Consider the following 15,546-nt stretch of genomic DNA (forward strand, 5'->3'; position numbering starts at 1 on the left):
ACTTCTGAGGTCATAAGTCCCCCAGAACTTAGAACTACTTAAACCTAACCAACCTAGGGACATCACACACATCCATGGCCGAGGCAGGATTCGAACGTGCGCCTGTAGCGGTCTCGCGGTTCCAGACTGTAGCGCCTAGAACCGCACTCTTTTTTTTTTTCTCTCTCTCTTAAATCTCAATTTGTTCGCTTTTGTTCGTTGCATCTGCTCGGGGCGGACGTCGTAAGACATCCGTTTAAGTTCGTTGTTGATCGATTAACTCAGTTTTTTTATTACAGAGGGCAGCTAACCCTCTGGCCGAACACGCTCAGCTATCGTGCCGGCAACCACTCCGGCCGGCCATTATTAGCGTTGCAAGATCACATGTTAATGCAAGCGCGAGATAAGCCAGTGCAAATGTGGTGCGTTAATAAACGGAGTGACCGCCAGAATGTTGAATGCAAGCATGCAAACATGCATGCATTCTGTTGTATCGTTGCCGGATGGCAGTTTTTGGTATGGAGTTCTGCCTGTTGCACTTGGTCGCGCAATACAGGGACAGTCATCCTGTTTGTGGATGAACGCTGAAGTTGTCGTCCGATGATGTTCCATTTGTGCTTGTTCGATATCTGGTGTTGGAGAACACAAAGAGAGTATGTCGACACTCTTAGATCATGTTGGGTTACAACAGCGGTATGAGGGTGAGCGTTATGCTGTTGAAATACACCCCCTGGAATGCTCTTCATGAATGGCAGCACAATAGGCCGAACAACGAGACTGGTGTGCAAATTTGCAGTCAGGTTGTGCGGGATACCAACGAGAGTGCTCCCGCTGTCATAGGAAATCGCACCTCAGACATTGCAGTTCCAGGTAAAGGGCAAGTGCGTCTAGCATGCAGACAGGTTAGTGGCAGGCCCTCAACTGATCTCCTTCTAACCAACACACGGCCATCACTGGCGCCGAGGCAGCACCAGCTTTCATCGGAAAACACAACAGACCTCCACTCTGCTCTCGCTTGACACAACCGAAGTCGCGAATGGCGGTGGTTTGTGGTCATTGGAATGCACGCTGCTAGGCGTCTGGCTCGGAGCTGTCCTTGAAGTAACCGATTTGTAACAGTTCTTCGTATCATTGTGGTGCCAACTGCTGCTCAGATTGCTGCTGCAGGTGCACTACGATGCACCAGGACCATACGCCGAACACGATGGTCTTCCCTCTAGGTAGTGCCACGTGACCGTCCGGAGGTTGATCTTCTTGCGATCGTACTTTCTCGTGACCACTGCCACCAGCTGTCATGTACAGTGGCTACAGTTCCGCCAAGTCTTTATGCAGTACGACCTCGTTCAAACTCAGTGAGATGTTGATAATGTCCTCTTTGTCGTCTTAAAGATCTTCTTGACTATCGTCAGCTCACCATGTCCAGTCTCAAAGGTAACTAACGCCCACGACAGTTAGAGCGTACATTTATTGCATACCTGGTTTGCATCCTCATAGTGACGCTACTACAAGCAATCTGCGACTGGCGCGAAATCTGAGCAGACATCACCTTTCAGATGTAGAAACATGCCTATCAAACAACCCTTTCTTGGTGTTGTGATCTTTTTTTTTCGTCTGTCTTTGTCTGGGAAAAAATGAGTGTGTAACAATCAGATCTGAGGCCTCAGCGACATAAGGGGCCGCATGGGATGACAAGCTGAGAGGAGCACTAAAGGCGCCCAGGTGCGAAATTAGCGTGTCGAGTGTATCATAACTAGCAGCGAAACTGGCACAAGTGGATGTATTACGAGGGAGGCCAAAAGCCACGTTGCTTGTGTGGAAACTTTGTCTCAAACAGGCCCTTATAAAAACTTACTTCGTGGTACTGATTGCTGATAAGCGCATTATTTATCGATCACTGAATTAACCGTCTGGCAAGCGCATCAGTTTAAAAGTTAAGACATTTAAACATCTGCACGCATCGTTTGATTCTTCAGTAAGATGAATAAAGGTTTCTCAGTGGCTCTGTAACTCAGTTCTGTTTAAAGTACCTTCATATGGAGTTGTTTAGGAATACTAAACCAGGGACCAGAAACAACAGTATTTGTCTTGTACTTAACTAGCGATCCGCACCAGCTTCGCATGGCTAATCTAAGTACGTACAGCCAGGCGACTTGTCTGGCATAGCGGTAATAAACACGAAAGCTTTCTCACGAATCAGTCCATCTACTGACGAAAACCGTATCAGAATCCGTACAGTAGTTTCAGAGAACAGCCTTCACACATAGCCTTCACATCTGGCAGTACCTTGTCTCCTACTTCCCAAACTTCACATAAGTTTTCCTGTTAAATTGCAGGACTAGCACTCCTGGAAGCTCCTGAAAGAAATGACATGGTGGAGAAATGGCCTAGCCACAACTTGGGACATGTTTCCAGAACGAGATTTTCACTCTGCAGCGGAGTGGGTGCTGGATATGGAGCCGGATATGAGTCAGCGTGCACTCCACTGCAGAGTGAAAATCTCGTTACGCAAACATCCTCCACGCTGTGGCTAAGGCATTTCTCCACTATATTGTTTCTTCCAGGAGTACTACGCATGGAAGTTTCGCAGCAGAACTTCCGTCAAGTTTGGAAAGTAGGAGACGGGCACTGGCTGAAGCAAATCTGTGAGGACAGATCAAGAGTCGTTCTTGGGTGGTTCAGTTGGTATTTCTCCTTTGACAGCAAACTGGTGCAGAAGTTTACGTCCACGCCGCAGAGAATGCCTCGCGGTTGTTTACTTTCACAGCGGTTTTCGCCCATGTTACGATCAACGACAGAATAGCCAACTCCCACTGTCAAACCTTATTGAAGTTCACATTTTCAAACGAATGTGCGTGACCAAAAGCATGCGCTGTCGTGTAATTACTGTAACACGAAGCGAAGAACCCCCAGGAAGAGATGATCAGTATAAACCTATCCATCTTTAGCAGCGCGGTTTACATCAAACTGACAAACGATGGAACTTCTGACAAGATCTTAGCGTGAACGAAAGATAGCCTGAAATTCCCCCATTCAGATGGCCATATAAGCCCAGTAATTGTTGAACATGCTGTCTGCGACTATGTACAATCCACATCATCGAACTTCCGTTCTAAATGCCGGTAGAAGACGTGATCGGGGCACTGCGCCCTTATGGAACAGTACTGGGGCATGTAGCAGAGGAATTGACACACTTCACAACATACCCAATTTTGAACACAGTTTGGCAAACCCAAATTGAGCTAAGCAAATATGTCCTCTCCTACCTCTTCATCGGTGGTTGCCAGGCCATAGTCACATGTAATGTTTTTGTACTATCAACATTATATATTTCTTACATATTATATACACTCCTGGAAATTGAAATAAGAACACCGTGAATTCATTGTCCCAGGAAGGGGAAACTTTATTGACACATTCCTGGGGTCAGATATATCACATGATCACACTGACAGAACCACAGGCACATAGACACAGGCAACAGAGCATGCACAATGTCGGCACTAGTACAGTGTATATCCACCTTTCGCAGCAATGCAGGCTGCTATTCTCCCATGGAGACGATCGTAGAGATGCTGGATGTAGTCCTGTGGAACGGCTTGCCATGCCATTTCCACCTGGCGCCTCAGTTGGACCAGCGTTCGTGCTGGACGTGCAGACCGCGTGAGACGACGCTTCATCCAGTCCCAAACATGCTCAATGGGGGACAGATCCGGAGATCTTGCTGGCCAGGGTAGTTGACTTACACCTTCTAGAGCACGTTGGGTGGCACGGGATACATGCGGACGTGCATTGTCCTGTTGGAACAGCAACTTCCCTTGCCGGTCTAGGAATGGTAGAACGATGGGTTCGATGACTGTTTGGATGTACCGTGCACTATTCAGTGTCCCCTCGACGATCACCAGTGGTGTACGGCCAGTGTAGGAGGTCGCTCCCCACACCATGATGCCGGGTGTTGGCCCTGTGTGCCTCGGTCGTATGCAGTCCTGATTGTGGCGCTCACCTGCACGGCGCCAAACACGCATACGACCATCATTGGCACCAAGGCAGAAGCGACTCTCATCGCTGAAGACGACACGTCTCCATTCGTCCCTCCATTCACGCCTGTCGCGACACCACTGGAGGCGGGCTGCACGATGTTGGGGCGTGAGCGGAAGAGGGCCTAACGGTGTGCGGGACCGTAGCCCAGCTTCATGGAGACGGTTGCGAATGGTCCTCGCCGATACCCCAGGAGCAACAGTGTCCCTAATTTGCTGGGAAGTGGCGGTGCGGTCCCCTACGGCCCTGGGTAGGATCCTACGGTCTTGGCGTGCATCCGTGCGTCGCTGCGGTCCGGTCCCAGGTCGACGGGCACGTGCACCTTCCGCCGACCACTGGCGACAACATCGATGTACTGTGGAGACCTCACGCCCCACGTGTTGAGCAATTCGGCGGTACGTCCACCCGGCCTCCCGCATGCCCACTATACGCCCTCGCTCAAAGTCCGTCAACTGCACATACGGTTCACGTCCACGCTGTCGCGGCATGCTACCAGTGTTAGAGACTGCGATGGAGCTCCGTATGCCACGGCAAACTGGCTGACACTGACGGCGGCGGTGCACAAATGCTGCGCAGCTAGCGCCATTCGACGGCCAACACCGCGGTTCCTGGTGTGTCCGCTGTGCCGTGCGTGTGATCATTGCTTGTACAGCCCTCTCGCAGTGTCCGGAGCAAGTATGGTGGGTCTGACACACCGGTGTCAATGTGTTCTTTTTTCCATTTCCAGGAGTGTATATGGACAGCCACGATCTGTTTTGGTTGTGGTAAAGACGAACATGTGTGAAACGAATGTCTCCAATGAAGAATTGCACAGCTACCGACCGACTACGCTTCTCCCCTTCTGGCTATGACATCCCTTCCACAAACGTATGTGGTGGCACTAAGACGTGATGCCTCCAGACACTTGCACAGCAACTTCCACAAGATCTTCCACACCCTGCAGAGACCGGACAAGATGAAGTCGAACAGCTACAACAACGACGAGCCCCTCGTCCAGAGATTCTGGCGCCAGATGAAGATGTGGGCAGATGTGAAGGTGATATGGATCTAGACGCCTGGTTTTGCCTAGGGCTACCTTGATTCCTGAACATCGTGACTTCATCCCGTCGGCTTCCAGGATGAATCGGTCACACACTCATCAGATGATTGCAAGGAGGAGGTCTCATGCACGTACACTTTACTGATGGGCAGGTGCCAGACTCTCTTTTAGCAGACATCTCCAGTGAAGACATCGCTGATATGCTCGCTGAGGAGGCTCTCAGCCGATCGCCAGGACCAGACAGCGTGCCGTTAGCATTTTGTAGGACCTTCAAGGACTTAATGTTACCGTGATGGAGGGAAATATACCTGGAACTACTGTCCCCTGCAACGCCACCACCTCTGGAACTTTTGGAAGGTCTAATTATTCCGATACCTAAACCCTCTGCAGGCACGTGACCGGGAAGGTACCAGCCAATCACTTTACTCAACTCTGATTTTAAGACTTTTAACCGCTTCCTCGTGATGTGTCCCAGACAAATCCTCTTCCAAATCCTGTCACCTGAACAGAGGTCTTTGGGTGGAGATACTAGTATATTATTAACGTTGCGTGATTACAGAGACGTCATCGGCATTGCAACGGTCAATTGACTGCCGGGAGCCATGATTTCCGTCGACTTCAATCAGGTATTCGACCGTGTGAACCACGGCTTCCTCGTGAAGGTAATGGAATGGTTGTCTTTCCTACCTGCGTTTGTCCTCGTAATCATGCGCCTACTTCGTGACGCTCGTCAAAGGTGGTGGTCAATGGACATACGACGGCACCAATATCGATCGCATGGTCAGTCTGACAAGTTTTTCCCCTTTCGACAATCATGTATACCATTGCAATAGAACCACTTCTGTGCTGCCTGCAACGTCGTTTATCATGGATCACCCTGCGCGGACATGACATTCACTTGCTATGCCTATGCAGACGATTTCATCTCTATCGTACGTACCACCGAGGAGGTTCAAGAGGCCACATGGTGAATCGTGCAACACGAGAGAGGGGCAGGCTGCCTTATGAATGTCACCTAATCTTGCGGGATAACAACTTGAAGGAGACTCCTGTATGAAATGGAGACTATACATTGTCTAGGAATAGCTTTCACTCGAGACGTAATGTCGCGCCACAGTTTCCAGCGTCTTCTTCGGAATATCTGAACGGGCATTCGAAGTCAGTTATTGCAAGTAATGGACATGTTAAAAAAGGTGCAGTTTATTAACATTAATGTGGCATCTCACGTAACACATATCGCATAAATTTTACCAGCTCTACAATGATGGCACGTCGGATCCTAGCGGCTTCGGTTATTTTGTCAGTACTGGTCACATATTCAAGGTCAAGTATGACACCCTCACACTCTCTAAGCGAAAAGGGGGTGTCGCCATGCTCAATATCCATGGGCACGCTACAGCTCTATAAACCTCAACTGTATTACTGGACTTTCAGTCGACCATCTCGCACCTAATTCACGTCAACCGCCGATCGCGCTGGCCCACATTGCACCAGGGCTATAAAAATACCAAACTTTTTCTTCTGGATTACAGTTATGTCAATAAAGACTTGCCCTCCACTATGATTCCCACTACCCCACCGAGGTATTTATCACCTCTTAATACTGGCCTTTTAACTCCGGGTGCCGCCGGCACGGTGGCCGAGCAGTTCTAGGCGCTTCAGTCCGGAACCGCGCGACTGCTACGGTCGCAGGTTCGAATCCTGCCTCGGGCATGGATGTGTGAGATGTCGTTAGGTTAGTTACGTTTAAGTAGTTCTAAGTTCTAGGGGACTGATGACCTCAGATGTTAAGTCCCATAGTGCTCAGAGCTATTTGAATCATTTGAACTCCGGGTGCCAATGCGCATGATCGTCTCCAATATTCTCCCCTATCTGGACGAGACGTATTTTCCACCATCAAAGATTCATGTGGTCACTGGTTAAAGGGTATGGCCGTCCTTCATCTTTTCAGAAAAGTACAAAATAACATGGTCGATTTTTGGACGTTTTTGCTAACACGACACAACATAATGAGCTGACACGTCAAATGCCAGTCCACTTTTGCTAACTATTTAGGGAGCATCTTTCCAACCCGTCCCGTAGTTGGAACCTCCCTGGGGAGAGGATTTGACACGTGCAGCTCTGGTCTCATGATGATCACAGGCTCGTAGTTGCTTTCTGAAGGCATGTCCCCAATCGACTTCGTCAAACGTGCAACGACCTATTCGTTTTCGCACACCAGGAACACCCTTAAGTTTCTTTTGTTCCCTATTAAAGCAGTGTTCTACTATTCTTTTTACACTGTGCAACAACAAAATGCACGGAATTATTTCCTTAGTTACCAGTATCCTGCAAGTTATAGTTAATGCATAAAAGTAAGTTTTCGAGAACGTGTTGTTTCATGTAATCATGCAAAAACTACGATTACTATGTTCAGGTATAAAAATTGTTCTGTTATCAACATTCCTAACCGACATATTGAATTTTATTGAATAAAAAAAGTGGTTAAGGTGATCGCTCGCGTAAAGAGGGAAATCCCGGTTCGAGTCTTGATTGTTCAAAACATAAAACAAAAATAAAATAAAAAAGTTGGTAGATCACTTGTCCACAAAAGGCAAAGATCCCGAGTACGAGTCACGGTCCGCTACACAGTTTTAGTCTGCTAAGAGGTTTCATAACAGCACACACGCCGCTGCAGAGTAAAAATCTCGCTCTGGAAGTTTAGAAAAACTGAATGAATATAGTCTGGGAAATCTGCGTTACGTTTTAAGCAAAAGCTAGATCTACACATATCTCGGTTTTTATGACGTCATTTCTCCTGAATAGTGTGTCGTACAAAGATGCAATTTGCAGATCAATTCAGTGGTACAAGTGGACACTATCTGGAAAATGATCTGCGAATGGAGTTATTAGTAAAAAAGTAATAAATTGAAAAGTCTTTCTTGATGCTGAAGTTTTACTGCATGAACAGCAAAAATGTAGTAATCGACAAAGATTTTCCTGTTATAATTATTGTGTGGCAGGGGAGGGGGGGGGGGGAGGGGAGGGGAGGCGGGGTGTTGTCAGCAATAAAAAGTTTCGTAGTGATCTGAAATTCCGTTAAAAGCTTGTTGGAAGTCTATAATTGCTCTCTTTCTCAACTACTGGTTGAATAAAGCCTAAAACCTGGGTAATACGCGCATCGTGAGCTACGTTGCCTCTGACACATACACCAGGGCCGTCTAGAAATTCTGCACACGTCTAGAATTTCTGGTCACAGTGTGCCCACCTACCAGACGTGTAAACAGAGAGTGGAACCCTCACCGTTCGTTTAGTGTATGTTCTAAGTACAGATGCCACTGTCTGGGTTACACTGAATCAGGGCTCCTCTCGCTCTCTTTTCACAGTGTACAATGCAATAATGGGAAGATATGGTGTTATTCCGTCGTTCTTTCAACAAACGTGACGGTTCTAAAACAAAATATGAAAAAAAGATGCGTAAATTTGGCAGAATCGTTTCACATCCGCGTTAGGTACCTAAATACCTTTCGCGATGGGGGTATCTCAAAAATGTCTGTCAGTTATTAAAGGGTAATTTTTAAGCATGTAAATATACATTATTATTCAAATAACATTGTTCGCTTATGTAATATGCACCACAATGTGGCACAGTTAGTAAATATCAATTTTAAATTAGAAAAATAAATAAACCCTAAACATGTTTACCATTGGTGATGAGAATCCATAACATCAGGCACAAAAGCACGGTACATTGATAAACGCAAGCAGTTGCGATTTTCGTCTCTAACCCTCGATAGAAAGCTTGATAGTAGTGGAGCAGCCTATGTGTCACCCCACTTTCCATTGTTGCCAAATTTATTCATGATAACAGATCCAAGATGGCGGCGATAGATATAGCATGGCAACGTCACAATGATGTCATGGCGGGAAGTTCAAATTCCTGCAGGACAATGCAACACACCATGACTATCTCCACTAACCTAAGAAAATGACGGGAAAATATGTCACTTGGGCTACCTCCACTAACCTAAGTCATCTGACCGCCCCCTCTTCCTAGGAATTGGTGGCAAATGGACTGAGCCAGTGCTGGGCTGCTGGATAGGATGGACGTAAGTCTTTATTTTGCAGGCAGTATTTATTTAAACAATTACACGCACCAGCTGCATCCAGTGTCTTCGCCATGAGGTCTGGAGTCCAATTGACCTAGTATACAGTACTGCCAACAAAGGGCACTGTTGTGGATTCTGTGACATAATACAAGATGGCGATATGGGGAGGAAAAAAGTCGGGAAAAACACTCATCCTGTGCTGGGCTGGTGGATATGGACGTAAGTCTTTATTTTCAGTCTTTATTTAAACAATTTGAGGCAGTAGATCCATCCAGTGTGCCCACCATGAGGTCCAGAGTCCAACTGACCTAGTTCACAGTACTCCCACTAGAGGGCGCTTTCATCCCATGGTGGTCTGAGGGAAAAATGGTGGGAAGATGACTCAGATTATGCTGGGCTGCTGGAGAAAGGAAAGAATGTACTTAATTTATTTTGGAACAATTTATTTAGGGATGGATGTCACATAGTTTATTTATTATACCGATACAAAACACATGCTCTGACGTCCTTGGAATCACAATTCACAGCCTACAGACCTGCAAACTACTCGTAAATCACCGAAATAATGCACTACAACTCCTAAATTGTCAAAATAATGCATGTATAATGCTTTGCAAATATGCTCACCAATTGTAAACTGTCGAACCGATGCTTTGAACAGCCAACAGAACTGCAAACTACTCGTAAATCACCGAAAGAAAGCAATTCACTGATCTACAAGCACGCTCACTAATTATAAACTATCGAAATAATGCATACAGTTTATTTAGGGACGGATTTCACCTACTTTATTTATTACACTGATACAAAACACTCACCCTGGCGTGCTTGAGGTCGCAGTAAATAGTCTACAGACCTACAAACTGTTCGTAAAACACCAAAATAATGCAGTACACTGATGTACAGAGACCCAAACAACTCCTAAATTGTCAAAATAATGCATGTAAAACACTCTGCAGTTACACTTCGTAATCGTCAACTGTCGAAATCATCCATTGCACAGCCTACAGACCAGATCGCAAAATAATGCAACAGACACACAAACAACTCATAAATTGTCAAAAAATAATGAATGTGTAACGCTATTCAAACACGCTCACAACGCTTAAACACCCAAAAATAATGTAGTGCACAAACACTTAGTGCACATAAAAAACGCAACATATCAGTGAACTGTTTCAACCCGCGCATGCACTTTATTACTGACACAAATTTTTGAAATCTATCATTTTCGTAGACCAAACCAAGGTTAGAGAAATGTGCAGTGTTTTCAGACAATAGTTAGCTCTCCCAAAGAGCAAGCTTCCTTTTAAAAGCATTTACTTTTCCCAGTATGTCAGAAATTAAATTATTTTCATCTTACAAACTGACGTTCACGCTGTTCACTGTGAGGTGTAACGTCCACGGGAAATGCGAGGTCTGATATGCAGCAAGGGTCTTCTAATTTCGAATCACTCGTTCCCTTCTCATGTACGAAATGTACTACAGCCAAACATAAATAAAAAAATCTTTTCAGCTTTTTACATCGACTGAGCCAGCGATCTTCAGCGTAGTACGGTATGTCGCCGTCCTCCTCTCTAAATTCCTCGAAGAACTGCCGAAATTGGCGATCTGTAAGTTCAAAAATGGTTCAAACGGCTCTGAGCATTATGGGACTTAACATCTGAGGTCATCAGTCCGCTAGATAAATGGTTCAAATGGCTCTGAGCACTATGGGACTTAACTTCTGGGGTCATCAGTCCCCTAGACTTAGAACTACTTAAACCCAACTAACCTAAGGACACCACACAAATCCATTCCCGGGGCAAGATTCGAATCTGCGACCGTAGCAGCAGCGCGGTTCCGGACCGAAGCGCCTAGAACCGCTCGGCCACAGCGGCCGGCCGTAAGTCCATCTGTTTTCGAATAGTTTACAGTATGCACAACATTTTGCATGGCGTTCTCTAACCTTACTGATTTTGCGCAAAGCGCCTCTCGGTGCAGAATGCAGCGAATTCCATACAACGTCCCTTCTGGGCGTTCTAACTTTTTGTGCATCAGTGCTACGACTCCTCTCTGATGGCCTCGCATTTCCGGTGCTCCATCCGTGGTCACTGATGTTAACCGATTCCAATCCATACTGACACCATCAATCCTTTGCGTGACACCTTGAAAGAAAACTACTACACCTGTCGTAGTCCCTTTCAAACGTACTTAACCCAAAACGTCCTCTGTTACACGCAGAGCATTAGCGGCACCTCGTACGAACATCAGTAATTGAGCTGCTTCATCCAGCGCAACAGAAAAAGCAACAAAGTCCTTAGCCTTATTTATTAACTGCGTGTGCACATCGTCGGCAGTAACACTTATACGTCGTGTCGCTGTTTGTTTGGAAATGCCGGTTTCTTGAAACCAGCTAACTTTCGTGGGATACAGAAGTTCTGCAGCGTATATTACTCTTTTATAAATTTTCTTTCGGAAAACGGTTTTCCTGATCTTGCTATTCGTAACGCAATTTTGAAACTTTCTCGCAATGTACATGTAATGTGACTGTCATTCTCGAAAATGTACGTTGTACAGCAAAATAGACACGATTGTAACACAACAGACGAAGAGTTCAAGAAGTAGCAATTATTATGACACGTTAAAAACCGATTAATGTGCGTCATCCATTTTCTTAAGCGCATTTCATTTGAAATTTCTTCACTGTTCAGTACCCTATACTTGTATTTGTGAAATGAGCTGTAGTGTCTTTCAATAGTGAAATTGCATTGGCCGCCTATTATTCCGCGGCACAGCAAACCCTGCGAGTTTTCATCTACTGCTGCAAAGAAAAATTGCAGTTCCTAGTCATGTTTAAATGACTGAGAATAAAGATCTCCCGTTTTCTTGCTTTTTTGCAATAGTCACCATTTGTCAGTACGTCTCCCGTAAGGTCACAGTCGACAGAGGGAAGCAAGACTTGGTGTGCTTCGGTCGCCCTAGTGATGCTCAAACAAGGTAGCGGAACCGTCGGCGCTCAGTTGGTATACGTATCTAGTTACAGATGTCGCTGTTCCGCTTTGCCCACTGGCTGAGATGTGCGCACCTGTGCCTCACTTCCGCACTTCTGCACAGTGTGCAGCATTTGGCCAGCTGTGATATACACAGTTTCTGTTATTAATACTTATTGTGTTGAATGCAAGATTATATGTCTTAATGGCCAGATTACAAAAGCATTGTAAATTTTTAAATTCGGTAGCTACTTTTATGGAATACTGAAAATCGAACTTTTGTGGCCCATGGAAGTCATTAGATAGGCAACCTGCAACAGGAATCGTCAACCATGAACCTTAAACCGAGTAAGCTGCTTAATAATATACACCGATCAGCCAGAGCGTTATGACCACCGACCCACTATCGATAAAATCGCGTAGAGGCGAACCAGCGTCACATGACGAGGAGTAACTGCTAGTCCGACACACGCACGGTGCATGCAGTATCAGTGAGCGTGCTGTCCGTGTGTAGAATGGGGAAGCCGCGCGATCTATCTGAATGTGACCGAGGGCAGATTGTGATGGCCCGGATGCTCGGCACGAACCTTTCGGAATTAGTACGACTTGTCAGGTGTTCGAGGAGTGCTGTGGCGAGTGCCTTCAACACGTAGTAAAACCACGGTGAACCCACGTTCAAACGTCGTGGAGTTGGGAGGGGGGAGGGCATCACTCAATACAGGTGTCAAATGTCGTAGCCTGGGCAGACTGGTGAAACAGGAAAGGCGGCAGACTAACATCAAACTTTAAAGCTGGGCAGAGTAAAGGCGTGTCTGAACACACAGTGCACCGTACACTCCTAACGGTGAGTCTCCGCAGCCGGCGACCATGCATGTGCCAAAGTTAACATCACGACATTGGCAACTGCGACTGAATTGGCACATGATTTTCGGCGCTGTACGTTGGTGCAGTGGCGGAGTGTTGCATGGTCTGATAAATGCCTGCACCTTCTTCATCTTGCCGATGTGAGGGCGTGAATCCGTCATCTTCCACTGGAACAGCTCCTTGACAGCTGTACTACAGGACGGAGACAAGCTGGCGGCGGCCCAATTACGCTCTGGGGAACATTCGCGTGGGCATATGTGGATCCCATGCAACTTGTGCAAGGCACCATGACGGCCAAGGAGTATCGTACACTGGTTGCAGACGCCATACACTCCTTCATCACGATCATGTTTTCCGACGGCAGTGGCATTTTTCAGCAAGACAATGCGCCATGTCACACGGCCAGCAGTGTGATGAAGTGGTTCGAGGAACACAATGGCGAGTTCCAGTTGATGTGCTGGCCCCCGAACTCGCTAAATCTGAAACCGATCGAACACATCTGGAACGTGACTGAACGTGGCATCAGAGCTCATCGCCCCCTCCCGGGAATTTACGGAAATTAGGTGACTTGTGTGTATAGATGTAGTGCCAACTCCCTCCAGCGACCTGCCAAGGCCTCATTGCTTTCAGCCACGACGCATCGTCTCTGTTATCCGTGCCAAAATTCCACATACCGGCTATTAGGGAGGTGGTCAGAGTAGGTATGTACAGCGGAAAATTGCTCCTATCGGAGCACAGAAATGGCGAATATGCTACAGTTTAAAAGACTCTGACTGAAAAGTTGGGTAGCAGCTACTTCATTCTAGCTTTCTCAGCACCTCTAAAATTATTCTCACATATTTTGGCACGCGAACATATTCGAGCTGTTTTTAACAGGTAACTCACTTCTCATTCCGATAACCTCCACTAATTGTAGCTCGCTCATACTCCTAATCCATCGCTGTAAGTCGCCCATACCCACCCACTCCCACTTGTCCATTCTCACTCATTCATTCAGCCCAACTCATCTCTTTGTGTCTCTCTACCTACCACTGTCTCCTGTATCACATCTCCTTCGTCCTGCCACACTACTTCGGCCTCCTCTCGCTGTCACTCTCTCCAAAAATGGCTCTGAGCACTATGGGACTTAACTTCTAAGGTCATCAGTCCCCTAGAACTTAGAACTAATTAAACCTAACTAACCTAAGGACATCACACACATCCATGCCCGAGGCAGGAGTCGAACCTGCGACCGTAGCGGTCGCGCGGTTCCAGACTGTAGCGCCTAGAACCGCTCGGCCACCGCATCACTCTCTTCCTCTTGTTCTTTCTTACTGCTACTGTCACGTTCATTCCTTCCCACTGATGCTGCCTCTTCTCACTATCAGTGTCTCTCTCTTCCTCGTTTCCATTGTCATAGTCTCGGTCACTCATTATCACTGACTCTCGCAGACTCACTCTTTCTCCTTCTCTTTATTCTTCTCTCAATGGCACTGCCTCTTTCTTGACTTTCCTACACTTTCTGTCACTGTCAACCATATTCCACTGCCACTGTGTCGCTCTCTTCGTCTCACGCTGCCATTGTCCCCTTCGCTCTTTCTATACCACAATCACTGTCTACTGTCTTCCAGTATTTATTACTTTTCCGTGTCTTTCCCACTTCCACTGTCTTCTTCTTTCTGAGCATAAAAAAGCGCGAATATGTTCGCATGCCAGGAAGGTAGAATGATGCAGCTGGTATCCCACTTTTCACAATCTTTTAAACAGAATCATATTCGCCTTTTTTGTGTGCCGATAGGAGTATTTTTCCGCTTGTTCCTTTCTTTTACTTGAAAGAGCATAGCATGTCAGTCACATCGAAAAAACTTCATCGGTCAGTAAAATTTTGATAGTTTACTTATGATAGTTTACTTATCATTCATCCCCATTTCGGTCGGGGGAAGGCAATGGCAAACCACCTCCGGTAGGACCTTGCCTAGTACGGCGGTGCGGGTCTCCCCCGCATCGTCCCCTACGCTCCTCGGAGTATGGGACCTCATCATCATCATCACTTATGTGAAATTGAAACAACGCGAAACTAATTTTACGCACACAATAATATTACACGTGTTTCAGTACTACAGCTTGGGGTTCCCAGAACCAAAAATGTTCAAATGTGTGTGAAATTTCATGGGTCTTAACTGCTAAGGTCATCAGTCCGTAAGCTTACATACTGCTCAACCTAAATTATCCGAAGGACAAACACACACACTAATGCCCGAGGGAGGACTCGAACCTCCAAAACCCTTTAACGATAACGGAGAGACTTTACCACATATTTTTCGGTGCTATGTCACTTCATAAACTACTTTTTCGCCCCACATAGAATATTAGTGGGTACTTTACGCGTACAAGTACAGTAACTTTCCACATCTGGATCTCGGAAGTGGATAAAGACATTCAGAAAAGATCGGGATCTAAGGAACATATCGTGAGAATGACACCCATGTACTGTGCGTATCCTCTTTGAATCCGCGGCTCGGTTTTGGTACGAAAAAAATAGTAAAAATAACGTTTTTTGTGGGATTCTCGAAGGAACCGCCCAACAGCT

The sequence above is a fragment of the Schistocerca nitens genome, chromosome 1 (genome assembly GCF_023898315.1).
Source record: "Schistocerca nitens isolate TAMUIC-IGC-003100 chromosome 1, iqSchNite1.1, whole genome shotgun sequence".
NCBI lineage: Eukaryota > Metazoa > Arthropoda > Insecta > Orthoptera > Acrididae > Schistocerca > Schistocerca nitens.